The 19,907-nt window shown below is 39.3% G+C and overlaps 1 long non-coding RNA gene across 1 annotated transcript; it reads right to left on the bottom strand.

Annotated features, from left to right (window-relative positions):
- Positions 1–5,274: 5,274 nt before the first annotated feature.
- Positions 5,275–15,068, bottom strand: LOC135241872 (uncharacterized). The gene is made up of 2 exons (XR_010326142.1): positions 14,929–15,068; positions 5,275–9,159 (listed from the first exon to the last, which is right to left on the bottom strand). It is a non-coding gene; the product is annotated as an uncharacterized LOC135241872 (long non-coding RNA).
- Between the last annotated feature and the right edge of the window lie 4,839 nt (positions 15,069–19,907).

Here is a 19,907-nt window from a genome sequence, read left to right as displayed (position 1 = left end):
TAAAATGCAATTTTCAGCATCAGTGTGCACTGCAGTCCTTTATTGAATCGGAGGACAGCTTATGCTTGTTCACACTCTCCTTAGTAGATGGAGATTACTATAATAGTGGGAAAGGCCCTGTGGATATTCTGCGTTGTTCTGAGCCTTATTGAACCAACCTCCCAGGATCTTCTAACCAATCCATGTTACTCCATACAGTATAACGTGTCTTTACCAATGGTAGGAATGTGTAACTGTAACTGTAAGCTTAGGGTTGTAACTAGGTAGCTGTTTTGTAGGTGACTTAGTTAATGCATCTGTCTTAACTACTGCTTGTATTTTTGCATAGACTGCGTTGTTGCTGTTCTTGTTTGTGTTAGTGTTAAACAGTTTAACCTTCAGGGTCCAAGTTGAACTATGCGGTTGTTCCCTGCACTTGGACCGGTACTTCTCTCTAGGGTTTTCGTCATACTTGTTCCTGGTTATGGTTATACACTTTGTTGTACGTCGCTCTGAATAAGAGTGTCTGCCAAATGCCTGTAGTGTAATGTAAAAAATAGCTAAGGTTTTAAAAAAAACCAAGACAAAAAAAAAACAAAAACTTTCCCATCACCACATCTGAAACCTGTAAGGTTTTTATCAAGGTACACAAAGTCTAGTTGAACCCAAATGCCATAACTAATTTTTAAAGAATTTCTGTCAGACTGTAATATGCGTTCAGCATGTTCTGTCACTTTTTAGATGAATCTGAGGACAACATTACCTGTAGTGCAATAATCACCAAAGACATCACCTTGGCTTTAGTTCTGTGATGGTGTGTCTAAGCAAAGAAGACTCAGGAGGCAGTTTATGAAAATCAAATTGGGGTTTTATTAGCTTAAACCAAAGGTTCGGTTATTTACAGTGCGTACAAAATTCAAATTCAATCAAAAAGAAGAAAAAGAGAAAATGGGGAAAGAAAAAAAAACTGACATACAATCATCCGCTTGTTCTTAGCATCTTGGCAGCAGAACCTGTGTATCGGGCACCAGGTTTTACTTATAAAATAAAGCAAATCAAACCCTCCCTTATTTTTTTAAGGAAAGCTGCACAGCAATGCTAAGGCATAAAAATATCAGCGAGTGCAATGGCATTCGTAGAAACCCGCTCCTTTCCCCCATCTACTTGCCAACAGCCCCATGTAAGCTCCTACATGTCCCATAATTCCTGGACACTAGTAAAGGCGCACGTCAACGTCGGCGCCGCTTTTAATACATCCTGGAAAGCGTGATACAGCCACGGAAACCCCGACACCACATTTGCAACTTTTGCAACTGATGGAACAAAAGAAAAAGTTCACCTGGAAAGCAACCCAGTGTACACGACAGAAAACAGTAAAACGAGAAATACGATAGGCCTACCAGTTAATGCAGGACCGCACTCTCTCTCAAAAGCATGGACTACAACCGCCGACACGTCACGTGAGTAGGTAATACACAACACAAGGGGGAACAACAGAAAGTTTCTGATAGCATAGCACAGAAAAAATAGCATGAAAGCAGAAACAGTTAGTAAAGCTGGATCTCTAGTACAAAAAAAGGAAAAAGAGGGAGAGCAAGACACATCATTGTAGCTTTTCACGTGAGTAAGACTTTGACCCACTAGCATTGAAAACAGAAAAGAAGTTGTTTAGCTGGACAGGGTGATGATAAACGCACAGGCCTACATTTTCTGCACGCACAACAGCGTAAAACCCCCTTCTGTATTGATGCGTGTAATACATAGGAAAACCCTGAAAAGTGGCAAACTCTCGGTGCTGTACAAGTATGGGGCATGCCGCCACACCAAGCCGTAACTTGGCGCCTATATGTGCAGTTGTTTATTGGGCCATCGCAAGTTGAAACTGAATTTGGGCATCAGCATTATACATGTTACCATGTGGATTTAGACTATATTCAGTTTTACTTAATTATACTTTATTCCGCTTATTCATACTTTCACTTAATCTTCTAGATTATTTATTTGCATAAGAAATTGGGTTGTATCAAAAATTCAGCATAAGATGTCCTATCCTGAATCCGCGTTTGCATGTGCTAGTGCAATACACTAGAGGTCATTGTTTGCTCTTTTATCTTTTATGTACTGGACAGTAATAATGTTATGCATATTACTGTGAATTTAGACATTTGTGTTGCACACATACAGATATATTATACTATTTTATGTTTTTACATTTAGAGAATGGGTCTCCACCTACCGATATTTTTTGTAGGTTTGGATAGGCATACCCCACAATATACTTTTATATAGGTAGGTTAGGATATAGCTACAGTATGTAACCCCAGTGTATTTCTATCTCTTGTGACTTGAAAGAATTGAGGAAATATTGGGTAGCATTGCTTTGGAATACATCTTATTTAATTTTGGTGAGGCAAGATAGCCTATATTGTTTGTAGTACCGTAACTTGGCGTCATTTTGATATCAATACTTTTAATGGCAGATCTGGATTTTGGCAGTCTGTATGAATGAGTTATAGACGGTGTATGTCTTGTATGTGTGAGTAACTTGGCATTTTTGTACGTTGAAAACGTGTTTTTTTATGAGGTATCATTTCTTTTTGCAAAGCCTTTTATTATAAGAGTGTGAAATGTGAAGTGACCCTGTAAGAAACGGTTGTGGATTATTGCTATCCTTGTGTGAATTTATACAGTCTGATGAGCGTGTACCGTTTAGCAGTTTCGGTTTGATATATATGTAAAACAGTGGCTGTGACAAAGGGTGCAGTGGCGTAAGTGTAAACGCATCAGAAACGCAGGTGAAATTTGGCCAGTGTATGTACTCACGGATTTGACGGCAATCCAACGAGCCTTGATTGACAAAAGAATCAGCAAGCCCGTAGAATTAGAGCTCCCTAGGTCGCAACTTGTGTACCGTTCTGTCCTGCTCCGTTGTCTGTTATTTCGTGGAGATGCACTTTTAGTGTTTGTAAGGTCTATAAGGCATTTTGATAGGCTTATCTGCAGGTAGGAATCCTCTTCGCTGTTTTGCTAATCTAGAACCGGAAAACTTGATAGTGGAGAATAGGAGCAGACGCATATGTCCCAGCAGGCTTTGCAAATGAGAAAATAACAACAGTGTGAGAGAAATTAGGAGAAATTATGAAATTGCGTAGTTGTAACCAACCAACGGGCTCTGGTCAGTAGTGTGGAAAACAGCTTTTGACTTATAGGAATGCATTACATTACATTACATTCATTTGGCAGACGCTTTTATCCAAAGCGACGTACAAAAAAGTGCACATGGCTGAGCTGCAGAGCTCGGTTTGTGGGGTACTGGTAGCATAGTGGTGATGCAAATTACGTTTATGTTATTTTATATTTTCAAATTTTTGAGGACAAATAGAGACACATACAACTTCTTCAACATGCTTTTGCTCTCCAAGCTCTGACATGTGCCTGATTTCAAGTTTCACTGATGCAAGATTAGTGAATTGGATTTTAGCAACTAGATGGCACTACTGAGTTTGCCCAGTTCTGTCTGTACCCCCAGGTCCTCCAAGATGGCTGAAAAACAAAATGACCAACAAAAAAGGTACATGATAGGATCCTTTACTGCTATGGTCCACAACAAATTTTGATGTAAAATCTGTATTCGCTGCAGAGTAATCTTCAGGTACATTTTTTTCATGGGTTACAACCTCTGGCATAGAGGGGTACTGAGTTTGGCATTACTACATGAAAGAATTGCAGAAATATAGCTCACTTCCTCTTTGGTGCCTTCCACATCAAATTTGTTTGTGTACAGTGGCCATATTATTTGACCTAGCAAACATATTTTAACTTTTGGATTAAAATAAAAAATGGCATGAAATCCAATAGGGTGGAACTCGTCAGGACTTACGGAATGTAGGCTAGAGAAAAAAGAATCATGACTCTAGGCCAAATGGTTCAAAAGTTACATGCAAAGGTTAAAGTCCAAATTTGGCCAGTTAATGGCGCTGGAGGAGTTAATGTGCTGACAATAAGGACTGTTTTCCACAGTACAAGCAGCTTATAAGTTTATTTGCAGAACATCCATTCATCAGATTTATGCTATTAAAATGAATATATTTACCAAGTGGGAGAACTGTTTACTGTACCTTCCATAGATTTATACTTGTTTGTCATTTTCTGATCATATCTCGATGCATTATCCTTATGGGGTTCTTTCCTGCCAGCTAATTAATAAGTTTCTTGATATCTGAAATGGAGATCTTGCTGATGTATTGAATAGGGATATTTTTCTTCAGCTGTCAGTAATTGATAACACCAGTCTTTGTAAACAGTTCATTATTTCCCTCTGGCAATTACAGAAAGATATAGACCCTTCATTGCCAGAGTATCTTTCTGGCTAGAGGACAAACCCTCCTTGAAAGTTTTAAAGAAATCGGCTGGATTGTGTGCGTATGTATTTGTAGGTGCGTTGTCTGATACTGGTGTGTGTGTTTATGTGCCTGTGCTTGCAGATGACTTTTCTGGTGTGTGTATGTGTGTGCGCATACGTGCATATGTGTGCTTGTTTGTGTGCGTACATGCATGCGTGAGGCTTTGCTGGGATGTATCTTCTGAGAGGTCAGTACATGTGCATTTCTGTTATGTTTCCCTGAATACTGATCGCTTTAACTTTGGCGCTCACTACATTGTCACTGACAGATGGGGAGGTGACCCTCCAGTCAAACACTAATACCCAAGGGCAGGACATGCACTACCCCTGGTGGGACTAAGCAAATTATGTCTCTTTGTCATTAATGTCAAAAAATGACAGCCCAGGCTATGATGCATAAGCTGTATGGTTCTGCCTCCATTCACAGTGAGCACCAGGTGTGTACAGTACATAAACAACCCTTTATCGATATCTGGTCAGCCATCTAAATTATCTGTATCTGTCATTGGATGGCGGGGGGGGGGGGGGGGTGTTGGATTGTGTTGGTCTAGCACTGTTAGAATACATGTATTTTTTAAATGGGCGTTTTATTCTGTGCAGGGAAATTTACATTGATTTTTCACTTTTCATTTAATGTTTGGTTTCTCCAGTAATATAATTTTCTGAATTAATTCCAAATATTATTGGTCAACTCTTTAGTGAGCACCATGACCATCCTAACAGTTTTTCCTAAAATAATACACGCATCATATATTACACATGGGGTTGGTTACACGGTTGGGGTGAAATATTTGCAAGATTATCATGATGTAAACATGACAATTTGTTAGAATTGGACAGCATTTTTGTTTTCCCAACATACATGTCTGTATTGAATTAAACAGAGGCAGAAGGAACAAATCTTGGATTGTTTATTTTCTACAACATAACAAAGGAAGCAACACAAATACAAAAATGTGCAAACACAGAGACAATGATGGTTTTAGGAAATAAGGATCATTGCTATTACAATGTTCATACAACAAAGTGACAGGGACATCATGTAATGTGTAATGGATTTCCCATTCTGTACTTTAACAGTCTCTTTTTGCAGGCAAAAATTTTGTCATATTTTAAAATGGAAGTCATTGTTTTAGGTGTAAAGCCCAATTTGTCAGTCTAGACTGGTTTGTCATCCAAATAAATAATAATAATAATAATAATAATATTACATGGACCTACGTGTCTGAAATAAAGTTAAATTAAATTGAATAATAATAATAGTAAACTGACGATTCAATGTTGATAGATCATAAACTGTTAGCAGGAAGACTGAAACGTTATCTTTCTGATAGAGAGAGTTATCTGAGTTTTTGTTCAATGGCAGCTTCTCTGATAGTGGAGTCTAGACTCTGGTATCCCACAGACAAGCTGTTGAGGGCCTCTCCTATGCTCTTCACAAATGATCTTCCTTCTGCTATTGAATAGGCCAGCTTGGTGTTATACGCTGATGACTCCACATTATATACTGCATCTTATACTGAGTGACTCGGTTTAGTCTTTACAAATGAATTGAATGCAGTGCAGTGACTTGGTAATGACGAACAGATTTTTTGTTAACATCTCAACAAACATGACGATTATTTTTAGTTCAAGGCACAGACTAGCTAGTGATCTAAAACTGGAGATACAGCTATGTGGTCTATTCATCACACAAGTGAAGACGGTAAAGCTGCTAGGTGTATTGCTTGATGGCACATTTTCTTGGTCTGAGCATATGGATAGCTCTGAAGATGGGTAGGGGAATTGAATTGATTAGAAAATGCACTTCCTATCTTACATCTTTGATGCTGAGTCATGTGATGCAGCCCTTGGTTTTGTGTCATCTTGACTACTGCTCAGTTGTTTGGGCATCAGCTGCTAAGGAGGAACTCAGTAAATTACAAATAGATAAAAATAGGGCTGCTAGGCCCTATTACAGTAGCTGTTCCTTAAGAACCAACATAGAGCTGATGTATTCATTCAAAGGTATACTATGTAGGATTTTGCGGCCCTTCTAGACTCTGGGTTTGTAATCAAATTAGTCTCCTCAACCCCACCCACACCTCTGTTCAGCACATACCCTTGACCGCTACAAGCAAAATGTGAAGCGAAGATGTGAGGTGGTCAGTGATATTGTAAATAGCATGTTTTGTAACATGAATGATTCCATATAGATGGTAACAGTAACTAGCCAGTGATATAACAATCTTTACACTGAGTGCACCCTTAGCATGTGGGAAAATTGTACAGTAGCTACTCTGCAGTGCTGTTGCAGCTATTTTGTGTTTTTCCTCTTTCTGTATTTAGCCATTGCAGCAACTAACTAGCTAACAAACACTTTGCTGGAATCGGATCCCAAACCACAGGCTCTGTAACCATGCCCACCCCTTCCCACACAGAAAAGAATGCCATGCCCAGAAACATCCCAAATGCATTTTAGAATAACAAATACAGGTAAAAGTTGCACAAATTTGGGAGAAAGTACATAAAGACTGAGATTGCCAGTGTATCATAGATATGCCTTAGTCTAGGTATTTTGCAATATTTAAAGTAAAAAAATCCTGCATAGTATGCCTTTATTTAAGTGGCTAAAAGTTGCAACTAGGTTATCTGCCAGTTTATTTATTTTTCACTATCACCATTAACACTCAGCCTTGGATTTCTATTTAATCAGAAAGGGTACTGTACTGACACTCATCAGCATAACATGCCTAATGCTCTGAAAAATACTGTCTAGGGCAGTATCCTCCTGGAATGCAATACTCAATATTCGCCTTATTCACAGAAAAACAGTTTTAAAGAGTAGGTGAATCTCTCCTATCACTTAAGTCATTGTATTGAGAATGTTTGTAAATATGTGCCTTGTACTTGTATTTGGTGTTGTTTTTAATTCTATTTTGTAAGATGTAATGCTTTTAGAAATTATTTGTCATTTGAAATTACTCTTTGCTTAAAATTGTGTTGCTTTTATATTGTCTGTTATGACGTTTCACTTGTCTAGTTAATCATGACATTACTTTGTAAAGATTCTATTCTTACTGTAATATATAGCCTAGTTAATTTGTATTTTATTTTAATAAAAAAACTTTTTTCTCTTGTACTGCATGTTTCATGCGGACCCCAGGAAGACTAGCTTGTCACTTACACATCAGCTAAAAGGGATACTAACATAGGAAATCTCCACTACCTACATTAAATGCTACATTGTTATGTGTAGTAATTCCTATATGTGAATACAAGTAATTACAGAAGAGTGCTACTCAACATTTTAACATTTATTAGCACTGTTATTTGTGAGGCTTTACAAGTGTCTTTGAAAAATGATCATACTACCTTGTATCCACTCATTGGGCCTCATTCATGAAACATGGATTTTCTTAAGAGTTTAGTTATCAGACAGGTTTGCTGGCTTTAGTTAATTTTCGAGTTTTCTAAAATCTTGTTTTTATTTTTTTCAGTTTACTATAATGTTCTTTTCACAAAGTTTTCAACTTAGTTTTAGTTTGTGATAATCTTGTTAGGAAAACATGTTATTAATTTTATATATTGATGAAAGTGTCTGATGATGATGATTGATGATGATATACAGTATAAAGACACACAAGTGTGCAGTCAGACCTACAGACAGCATATACATCATTGCGGAGTGAGAAATGGCTGATTTTGCACATGGCTATGAAGAGAGCATGACTTTCATAGGATTTCTAGGATGGGTCCTTATGCCAGTCAACATGAACAGACACGCACATTCAATTTACAAACAATTGGCATTCATCATCTGATACCAGGGATACCGACAAAATTGAAGGCCTGCATGTGTTTCAGGAATCTGATGTCGGTTTTACATGGGACGTTGTTTAAAAGACAAAAGTATGAAGAATTTAACAAAAGTTTTGTGCACTTTATAACACATAATTTTCCGATAGATTCTTATGGATTTTTCTGTAGAAAGTTGGCTACACAAGTGACTACAGATCATTTTATATATTAAGGACATGCATAAACCTTCACAGTGCCTCACATGTAAATATCAATCAACTATGAGGGAAAAGATTAGTCTAGATCAAAAAGAACCTTTCCCTTTATAAAGGAAACATCTAAACAATAATCAAGTAGTCACTCATATCATGTCATATATTGGTTTTTAAATCAGGGATACCATATCAAATGTATAGTAAAGATAATTGGAACAGATACAGAATTGCAGAATGTGTATTCATTACTCAAAAATGTATTTTGTTAGCCTACAAAATACCATTCTAGTTTCCAATCACAAATCATGTAATATACAGTTTTGCACTTCAGGATATACAAATGAGTATACTTTCTGGTACAGGGGGACAACTATTGCATCTAATTGTTGAAATCAAACTTTATTTCATTGGCCCTTTCCAAATACCCTTAACATTTTTGTTGTTTGCATGTGATTTATTTTACTTGGCCAAAGAGTGCTTTATTTACCACTCTCAGTACAAAATAGTTGTAAGGGGCATATAACAGGCACATATTGACATTAATCTATTAGCACTGCTGATAATTCTGGTGTTTTGAATGTTACTGAGTTAAAAGACAAAAGGATACAGAAACCGGACATTACTTTCTTTGCACATCACACTGAAAACCATAAACTTGATGAAATTGTTTAAGACTGAGACCAAACAGCAAAGAGACAAGGTCCCCCAGTAGCCCTCTGTTTCCATGGCAGTGTTCCATGTGAAGAAGGAAGAGTGGGCAGGGCTGGGCAGTGTGGTGAATGCCTAATAATGCAGAGGGAAAGAGATTCAGGATCGACAGACAAGTCAGTCTGAGATGCTGGAAGTCTTTCAGGAAATTTAAGTTCAGTTGACAAATAACCCAGAAAAAGATATGCTTGTTTGATTTTCATGTCTCTTCAGACATTGTGGCAATTTCCCAAGTAGAATAAAATGACCTCTTTCAAAGAGGAATATATTCTTTAGATTACTGATGCACTCCAGGTGACGAACTTGCTCTGGCCAAAAGGTTTCTGTGTGAGATGGGCAGTTGGGGGCTGGTGTCTGCAGATGCACGTTTGAGCAGGTCTGTGGGAATTAGGGGGATGGGCTGGCTTCGGCCACCCACCACCGCTTCGTAAGGGGGCGCATCCTCCAAAGGGAGCGCCGTCAGAGAGATGGAGGCTATTGTATGCAGCCTAGCTGTCGCGGAGGAAGAGCCATCTGAAACCTCCAACTCCAAACTGTTGTGCATTGCTGGCATGTCCCTTCCCTGGCAAGGGTCAGTGAGAGAGTATGGAGGGGGGTCATCAGTGGGGATGTATATATGTGTTGCACCAGGCCCCATGCATTCTTCATAACTGAAACAACAGGAAATGTAATTACCATTCGGTTTTCATAATGTCAGTTAAATTTATAAATAAGATAAATCATAAAATAAAACACTGAATGTCATGATTCATAGCAATGGGAGTGGGAGAGAAAGCCTGGAACCCTCATAGAACTCTGAGTCACACTAAGCAGGGTCGTATGTTTAAACCAACCTCTTAGCAGTGACCTGAGGGGATAGCAGGCAATGGAGAAACTAATGCTGGAAAATAGAATCTGTGGAAATGCTAACGTTATCCTTCTGTCAGGAGTGGTGGTCCATGGAGGCAAGGTGAAGCCAAATGAATCCACATCACTCTTGCCTGTCACCTAAGGGAAACATGGACAGAACCTATGTTTCTTTTCTCTTCCAATTTCCTCATCTTCAGATTCACCTAAGGCAGCTCCGAAAGACGAAAAACCAAGGGAGAGTGCTTGGATATACCAAACATTTATTAAGCAGCCTTGTTAGTGACTTTACGTTTGCCTGAAACATTCAATCTTCCCTGCAGCTGTTTTTACAAATAACATTTAATGCATTAAATTAATTCCAAGTTCTCATTTGATGTATGTGTTAAGTAACATGGATAAGGTCACACGTTTCATAAGATAACATTTTTCATAGAACAACTCTGAGAACCCTTTCAGTGCATTGCCAATTAGCATTCCCCAGGAGCATTCCTCTTTCAGTGTTTCATTCTTTTGTGAAGTTTACCTGAGCAGATAAATATCTCCAGATAAATCTCATTAAGAAACCATATTTTAAAATGCTCCACATGAAGACAATGCACTAAAACTTGATATCAGGACTTTATTATTTAACCTTCAGCTATAATGAATTTCAAGACAATTAATAGCAGAAAATGGGTTGGCATAATTTTGTCTTCAGAGATTTTACATGCAAGGAAATCTAATTGGTTGGTAATTCAAGAGCCATGACTTTCAGTAAAATTATTTTTCCCCCTCTCAGTTGAACTCAATTCATACCTCTTGTTTTAATACTGATATAAATAAATCAAAACTTAAAAAAACAAATACTTTTTTGGTAAATAAATCTTAATCTGGTATTCTTACTTCCTTCTTAGGAAGGATTTGCACACATTTAATTTAGCCAACTAACATTCACCTATACATTTGTCAGGTATATAAATCTTGGCCACAGAATTACAGATTTTCACTGATGAAGGCATTGTACTGAAATGTTTAAACCTTTAACCATGTTTCAACCTTTAGTCTTTTTTACAGGTGTACTTGCTTACAGGCTCTTATTGTTGTATCTGCTGCTTCAGCTCTACTGTTTTTGTACAGACACATGGGTTTCTTTCCTCATAGACCTGCAGATTTTCTCAGCCTTCCATTTGAATACTAAGATCCTGTTGCCCGGGTTACCTTAAGTAGTTTGTTCCCCTGGCTATCATTCATAAATAAATGATGACCATGTTGTTCCTGGAAAGTGGGAGGGATTCTCAGCACATCATTTGATAGTTGGTGAAATCTGTATGTGCTTGCACATGTTAGGTTTTAATCATATTAATTTGCTGGCATAACACTTCAACCTAACAAAGATTTCTGCAGTATTATAAGTGCCAAATGAAGAGACCAGTTGTTTTTAATTGAAAATACATTGACTGAAAAATGAAGGTTATGACACTAAATAACTTGTGTGAACGGAAATGTACAATAAGTGACAAGGATAGCACATGATATCTTGTTTTTGTATCAGTGTTGTATGGGTGTTACACTAAGCTGCAATTCCCATGCCTCACGAGTTGAGGGTTGAGGGGTATTTTATGCTTCAGTACAGTTTCCCACAGGAGGATCATAATGCCCTCGGGAAGTTCCCACTAGGTGTTCTTTCAGCTAAAAACAATTAATTAATGGGCAATTCCAATTTAGCAACACATCTGAGCTGTTGCAACCATACTATAATCATGCCAGCTATTTGCTTTCATGCTATTGTTTCTTTGAGAGCATGCAGGTATTCGCTTTTCTTCATAGTTATCCGGCGTGTGATGTAATGCCCCTTATTATCTCTCCATTCCAAGTCTTAAGAAAATGTGGTGGTGCTGCCGGGAGCTCATCGGAAACATCTGCTGTTTCTGTCTATCATTTTCTTCTGAACCATTGAAGCCAAATAGCCTATATTCTGCATCATTGTGACATTGCATAGTTATGCAGGAGAGCCAAGAAACTATAACTCTATAGAAAAAAAGAATAAATACAGTAAGCAAGTGACATACAAGCTGAGATGACTCACTGTCCTATCCCAGTTTACAAATAAAACAAAATTTGAGTACCAATTTCGCAGGAGCAATGGTGAAGATAAAGAGTGGTTAAAAGTTGAAGTGTTAAAAATGAACCAATTTTAAATGTTCATTTTGGGTTGAATGAGCACTGGTAATCTAGAATATCACTTAAATATTGTTGCATTACAATTTATTCAGTAGCATGACATACACTCTATAGTATTCTTTATAGTGGCAGAACTGGAAAGTCATACCTATGGGTTTTACCAATAACATCCCACCACAACATTGCCAATCTCTATCTGCCAAAGAATTCCCATCCCTTTAAATTCAACACACCAAAATAGTGTGGAGGTACCATTTCATGCACATCATCAATATTTTAACCAATTGCATATTGATCACATGCAAAGGAATGGTTCAAGATGTATACAAGAAATATCCAGTATATGAATGTGTTGCTTTTTTACTTCCATGGCAAAAGTCAAATTTGAAAATGGCTGCACTAATGCCTCCTCTAGTCATCAAAGTATTCTTCCTAGACCCATTTTTTCAGCTGCACACTTGCCGTCTCTGTGTGTCTGGTCAGCTCAAGACTAATGAATCCTCTAAATGGAGTGGACTCACTATCGGTATGGAAACAAGGCAATTGAATATATCTTCCAACAGAATTATATTCTACTCAGTGCTGGCTAATAGCCTGTGGTTTGGCAGTAATAATCCATAATCTTCATGATTGGCTGTGGCACAGGAGAAGGCCTGTGCATTCAGGCTGTCCCTCATTTCTGTGAGAGGTAATTTCAGCTTTTTCAGAAGCTTCTTCAGTGGGTTGTGGGTGAAGAGTATGATATAGTAATGAAACTGTCACTTAAATGTAAATAATGTACTGGGTCTTGAAACAAGCAATGAAAGGCAGGGAGGTGTTCTGATTCCTGCCTGCCAAGTCTCCCATATAACACATGTGACAACCTGGGCAAGCTTCATTAGTCATTTATGCTGCAGTGAAGGCAGAAGGTCCACTGTACACACAGGATTCAGTGTAGATCATCAAGCCTCACTAGAAGTTCTTTGTTATACTTTTTATGTAAGGGTGTCATGAGGTGTCTGGTTATACTAAATACTAATACTAATAATCATATAATACAAATGCATTGATAGTGTTAGTGCAAGGTTGTGTGAATCAGAGACAAGGGTTTTCAGATTGTGTGACGAATTTGGAGGTGCAAACGTGATCGCGGCTGAGGAGGTATAATTGGTGATGACTGGGTTAGGACGGGGTCAAGGTATTTAGGTTTACAGTTTTGGTTTGCCTTTTCACTGGAAAGCAAATCCATTTGTCGGTGCCATTGCATTGTTAAAGGACTGAGTGTACAGCCCTGAATTTGAGAATATCCTGAAAGAGACTGACTGACCCACGGTGCAAAGTTAAGTACTGTTAAGTCCAGATGCATGGAGAGTGGTGCTCAGGCTACAGTGAAGGCTACACACAGGGAGAAGAACCAGCATGAAGGATTGACTCTGCTCCATTAAAACCTGGAGTACGGCCGTCTGGGTAGTGTAGAGGTATAAGCACTCGTCTACCACCGCAGAGACCCAGCAGCGGTACTTCCGGCTTGGTCAGACGTTCTTACGAACACAATTGGCAGTGTTTGCGGGTGGGAAGCCGGTGAGGTTATGAGTCCTGATCGTTGCATTAGCGACTCCTACTGGTTGGTCGGGGCGCCTGTTCAGCAGGGAGGGGATCTGGGGGAGATAGCGTGAACCTCCGTACGCGTTACGCTCTCCCAGTGAAACTCCTTGCTGTCAGGTGAAAAGAAGCGGCTGATGACTCCACGTGTATCGGGGAATTGGTATAACGACTAAATTGGGGAGAAAATGGGAGAAAAATGGCAACAAAAAAACAAAAAACCTGGAGTAAATGTTTGCCTATCTTGCTCCTTCTCGCTGCAGCTTCAGCAACAAAACCACTGTCTTGTGAGAATATTCATTTAAACCCAACAGACAATAGTACATTTTGAGAAAATATGTGAGCAGGGCAGGACACTTAAATACTATGCTTCAAGTTGTAGAGAGAAAGGACATCCTCTGGAAAGTCTAGCTGGCAAGTCTTCAAATGCCATCCTCACAGCTGTTTGCCCCTGATAAGGATAACATTATAACAGTTTATAGCAAGGTTCATGTTTTTTTAAGGACAGGATCAAATCCAAACATTAAAACCTGTCCACCATTAGAAACAGGAAAGGCCACATATTTTTGGTTTATATTTTTGTTTTGGACTGAAAGCATAAAATAACAAAAGTACTATGTACAAGCATTTGTCATTTTTATGGATTTGTCCCATTCTGCGTGGAAAATAACTACTATGGTTCACTCTTTTGTTTCACTCACTCTATGCCCAATATCTCACTCCAAAATGATTATACGTCTACTGTGTGCACATGTCTCATGGCCACATTAACTGAAGGAAAAAACATTACAGCGCTGATGTGCTTCACTGTCATTGGCGGTAATGTGATCTCATTACTGATTACAGAGTTCACATCCACTCTCTCCCTCCCAATTCCGCATCCATTTCACAGTGAAGCAGCCTCATTATCACAGGGTGATGCTTTTTGCAGTCATTGAGAGGTCAGTCCATATCACAAAAGTTTTTTGTCATGTCATTTACTATCCCACTGGCTCACAGGTGAGAGGTTGCTGCTCAGAATTCACACTGGGCCCAAAGCATCATCACACAACATACATGTAAGGTCTCAGTCAGGAAAATATGTGGGCCACATACAGTAAAATATTACGGCATGCACAGTACTGTATCACACTTCTGAATAAGTTGCAGCACTGCTTAATTATACGAAGGATAACAGTGGCTTGGTGGTTATGGAAATGGATTATGGATTATGGATTGCTGATGTGAATGCCATAATTTCAGAAGATCACTTACTGGGGTGGTGAGTCAGGGTACATCACGTTGACTTGAGACAGAGTTTCCGCATAAGAGTCGAAATCGAACACAGGAGGAAAATCTTCGATACACGTAGACCTCAGCTCCCCAATAGACCCTCCATAGGAGAACCCGTCAGGAGCTGCAAACAAAGCCTTGTTACAACAGATCTCAAGATCACATATCGAGTGAACAAAGTAAGTACACTGAAGCCTGTCCCTGTGCTGAAAACCAATGGGGGTTAGAAAATAATGACAGGTGGTATGTTGTTACTGTGACATTGATTCTTTTTGCTATTTTTGTTTGGTTTGGTTTATTCATGTCTTTGCAAAATTCCCAAATTTATGTTTCTCTCAAGAATAATATTTGACGACAGATCAAGGACCCAGCTTACACAAGACTTTTATTCTTGTTGCATTTACTCCAGAGACATTCTAGAAATATAGGACATTATGATTCCTGAACATGATTGCTCATAAGATACAAATCTGGCACAAGCCTGTGTGTTACTCTGGTTGCCATCTCAGTCTGGATGTCCACTAGTCAGTTGAATATGAATTGCATTGGCTCCTATCACCCAGAGGCCAAACTGGTAGGATGCTAGTTCTGCGCTATCCCCCCATTACTCAGAGAGAGCCCAAAGGCTCAGAGGCTTCAGTCAGACACCAATGCACTCACTGTGGGTCATGCAGCTGATAGCTGTGGCTCGTCTGACTCACCAGTTATGTTTCCAGGTTGGGTTCTCCCAGAGGAAATATCTATGACCTGTCTGAGATGTGGTGCATATAGAGCAGTGAATGCTAGGTAATGCTCTCTTTCGCATTTAGCTCTGGTGTTTGCATTGCATATTGCAACAGTATGTTGGAGAATTTGTGACATAACCCTAAAGTGAATTTTTTTTTAAATGAAACTTGCACCATTTCATTAAAAAAACATGATGTGATGTAGCAAATGATGCTTGTGGAGAAGCTGGTGGAAACACAAGATGGAGTTGGCATCACCCGAAGGTGAAACCTCTCAGACTGTTCTGCATCTGGCTAAAATGTAAAATTATTAAGGAATACCTGAAAGTAGTGGGGGGCGATAAACTACATCAACGATCAAATTTCAAATGATCAAATGTTTTGTGAGCGTGATAATGATAACGGGGGGGCCGCAGTGTCCTGGCGTCCGACTGGGCTAGATGTAGTTGCGCAGGGACATCCTTGGGAGGCTACCACGATATGGTGACACAGGGAGGGAAGAGACGGGCCGATGACGATGCCCGCCACCACAAGCGGTGACACCAACAGGCTGGCCTCGCTGCCTCCGTCGCGGCAGTCTGAGTACTCATGGGCCAGCCTGCTCTGGTTCGAGCTCACTGCAGGGAGGGAGGGACAGAGACACGATGGGCCACTGTGAAGTTTATTTTGTGCACTACTTGACACTTCCCTTGACCCCGCACTAGCTTGTACTTTCCATCACACAGACACATACCTACAGAACATGATTCCCATCAGACACTCACTTCTCAGTGTGGCTGGCTTCTCCAAACCACACCTTCTTTCGCAAGTTTTCTCATGTGTTTAATATTTCATCTGGCTCCATTAAAATTTTTATTTCATAGCTAGGAACATTTTATAGCTGATGTTCACAACTGAATATCAAAAAGTCTTGCCTGCATCAAATCTTTCACCCTTACATTACAAATTAAGGGACTAAAACAATGCTAAACAACTCAGACATATTGCATTACTACATATTCTTGGATGCTTGGCGAATAAACATTTTGAAAAGGAGACATACTCAATAATTCATGACACAATGCCATTATAAAATTTTTTGTTGAACGCAATTGTTCTTTAAATTTCAAGTGAATATTATCAATGAATATTGTGGCTTTTGAAAATCTGGCTGACTCACAACAGCAGGTTGCGGACAGCAAAGGATATAATGGCCTTTATTTATAATTCATTTCTGCAAGATGTTTTTATTAGGTCCATGTCATCAACAGGATGGTAATAATTTAGAGGCTTAACAAAGAAAGACTGAATAAGCTCACTATTTATTGGTGAATTACTCAGAACACCAGTCTATCTAAAAACCATTTCACATTTTTCCCAAAGTTCTCTGTTCTTTTAATATGATAAAGTAGACAACAGCCTCACAGTGATTGCCAACAATGGCAAAGTATTGTCTAAGGATCACAACCAGCTGACAGAAGGGAGGACAGTTAAACTGAGGAGGACACTGCTGTGAGCGATGCCTGACCTACGCCAACTCTTCTAAAAATCACTGTGAAATTGAGTCTGACCTTTCTGCCTATTGTCAATACCCACTTCTAAAGTATGCAGTAGTTCTGAGAGACAGACACACACCCACGGGGCAAATGGAGGAGTTATGATGCATCTTACCAATTAGTTGTCCTATATATATATATATTTGTATGTGTTTTTGGGCACTGGTGGATGTGTCTTAATTTTACTTTTATCAGGGAAGGGAGGAGAAAAACGGAAATGCAGACAGCCTGAGACAGATAGACAGAGAAATTATGATGATGAAGGCCTAAGACATTTGGCAAGGGCTCTGAGGGGAAGGCAACCAATTTTAAATCAGGTCTGAATGATAGACTATGATATAATAAAACTGTATGATTTCATATCTTGTAGAGGCTCCAACCTTGATATTACATTACCTTCTCAATATTGAATAAACAAGGTTGGAAAGTTTCTTCTGTATTTAAGTTCTGCTTCTAGAGGGTCTTGGTAACATCTGCCAGCTCTCCTCCCTATTTATTTCCTTCACATTCAAAGGCTGAAAGTTGCCATGGGTTGCTTAAAGTGGAAAGATCCACAAAAGTAGTACTGCCAACCACAGAAATGCTGCACATTTCGCAAACAATGTTAATGCATAAAGTCATTCCTAATGTTCCTGAAAGTGTACTTCAATGTATCAATGGCTTAAATATTATATATTACGGATTTAAATCTGGAGCAACACATTAGTGTAATGAGTAGAGCTGTCGGCACTTCGCAGCAAGAAAGTATAGAGGTTAAAGGCCTTTCTGTGTGGAGCATGTCCTCCCAGTGTCCACATGGATTTCGTTTGGGTACTCTGGTTTCCTCCCAGTGTCAAAAGTTATGCACATTAGTATAAATTGTTCTTGGGCTTTGAATGTGTGAGTGAATAGTGTGTGGGCCCAGCGATGGATTGGTGACCTGTCCAGGGTGGAAATATTGCATCAGTGTTGTCAGTTGTGCAGAAGAAAGTGACATGGCCCAAACTTTCCCTCTGGACCTAATCTCCTTGTAGTGACACTAAGGCTGAAAGCAAACACACACAGAAAACACAGCCCTTCATAACAGATCACCACTTCCCTGAGTTTTGTTACATAATCACTGCATTTTCTTTCTTTCTTTCAGCTGATGCGCACCTCCCTCTTTTTGCATTTCTCTGGCTTGCTGTCACTTCTTGCCTCTTTCACCTCTGTCCTTCCGTTGCTCCCTTTCTGCACTTCTCTCTCATCTTCCTGCCAGCTGGCATTATATCCGCCTCTGCAGTAAACTTCCGTCTAGTGTACATCTAAACACGCTTCGTTTTCCTGGCAGGATTGTGTCTTTGAGTGCCCTGCTAAGGAATACTAACCCCTCCTCCACAGCCTCATTTACAAGTGTAAAAAATGCCCACATTCTTTTTCACTCCCACAGCATTCATTCCAATTCTGTTCCAATTTTTGCTATATAGCCCATCTTTCATATTAATATTAAATGACACATTTCATATTAACCTGTTTAATCCTATACCCCCATTCATTTTTCACCTTCTGCTTCACATTTAGATGTTCCCCTTCACTCTGGTCCTTACTACTGTTTAGTTCATGTTCTGTCTTCTGTATGTAAGAGTTAATGTACAGTAACTGGGGCAATGTTGTTGTGGAGCCAATTAAAATGACTGGATGTGTAATCTCCTTATGCCACACGGAGAGGAGGTTCTGAGCTCAGCTGTGAGGATGACGCGTGCCCTGACACATTAAGCTGGTGTGACTGTGGCTCGCATGTGGGATTCTTAGGAGGGGAAAACGGTAAGAGATTTGAAGCATGGCCAAGTGGTGTGAATTTTACATGATTACCCAAAATGCATATAAGGACTCTGAAGATGCAGTGCCCTCAAATGAAATAATGAATATGAGGCAAAAGTACAGCCAATTAGCTTTTAGAGGCCCCCAATTTTCATCTTTGCTAAATTAACAATCAAATTTAAAAGTAAATCGAAGCAATAAAGTCTGATATTTGGGTGCATATCCCTTAAATGCAATAAGTTCATTGTTATATAAAGTTCGTTTTGGGGGTTTTCTGTCTTCAGTGTGTTCTTCAGTATATGAAATGCATGCTCAACTGGATTTAAACTAGTTGACTGACTTGGCCAGTCCAAAACTTTCCACTTTTTCCCACTGATGAATGCTTTGGCTACTTAGCCAGTGTGGGGTCATAGTCTTGCTGCAGGTTGAAGTGCCAGCCAATGAGGTTGGGGGGATGTCTTTGTACATAACCAGACAAAATATGTCTGTACACTTTGAATTCACCCTACTGCTGCAATCCTCCATTACATCATCAATAATGACAAGTGAGCCTGTTTCAGAAGCAGCCATACATGCCCAAGCAATGACACTACCTCCTCTATATTTCACAGGATTTCTTCTTGCAGAGTAGCCTCTATTGAATTCTGCTCATTCTGCTCTTGAAGTCTTCTGTGTACTGTGGCTTGTGATATTTCCATCCCTGCCTTCCATCCCTGGAGACTGCTGGTGATGTCACTGACCATTGTTTTTGGGTTTTCCTTCACAGCTTGGGATTCGTTTGTCATCAACTGCAGTTGTTTTCCTTGGCTGACCTGTATGGTGTTTTCCACCAGTGGTTTCTTTCTTTTTCTAACATCTTTACTTAATATTATCTAGTTTCTGTGCTATCCTTCTTAATGTCCTCTCAACTGACAGATTAGTT

Source organism: Anguilla rostrata, chromosome 16, assembly GCF_018555375.3.
Source record: "Anguilla rostrata isolate EN2019 chromosome 16, ASM1855537v3, whole genome shotgun sequence".
NCBI classification, from domain to species: Eukaryota; Metazoa; Chordata; class Actinopteri; order Anguilliformes; family Anguillidae; genus Anguilla; species Anguilla rostrata.
This window is presented reverse-complemented; position numbering and strand designations above follow the sequence as displayed.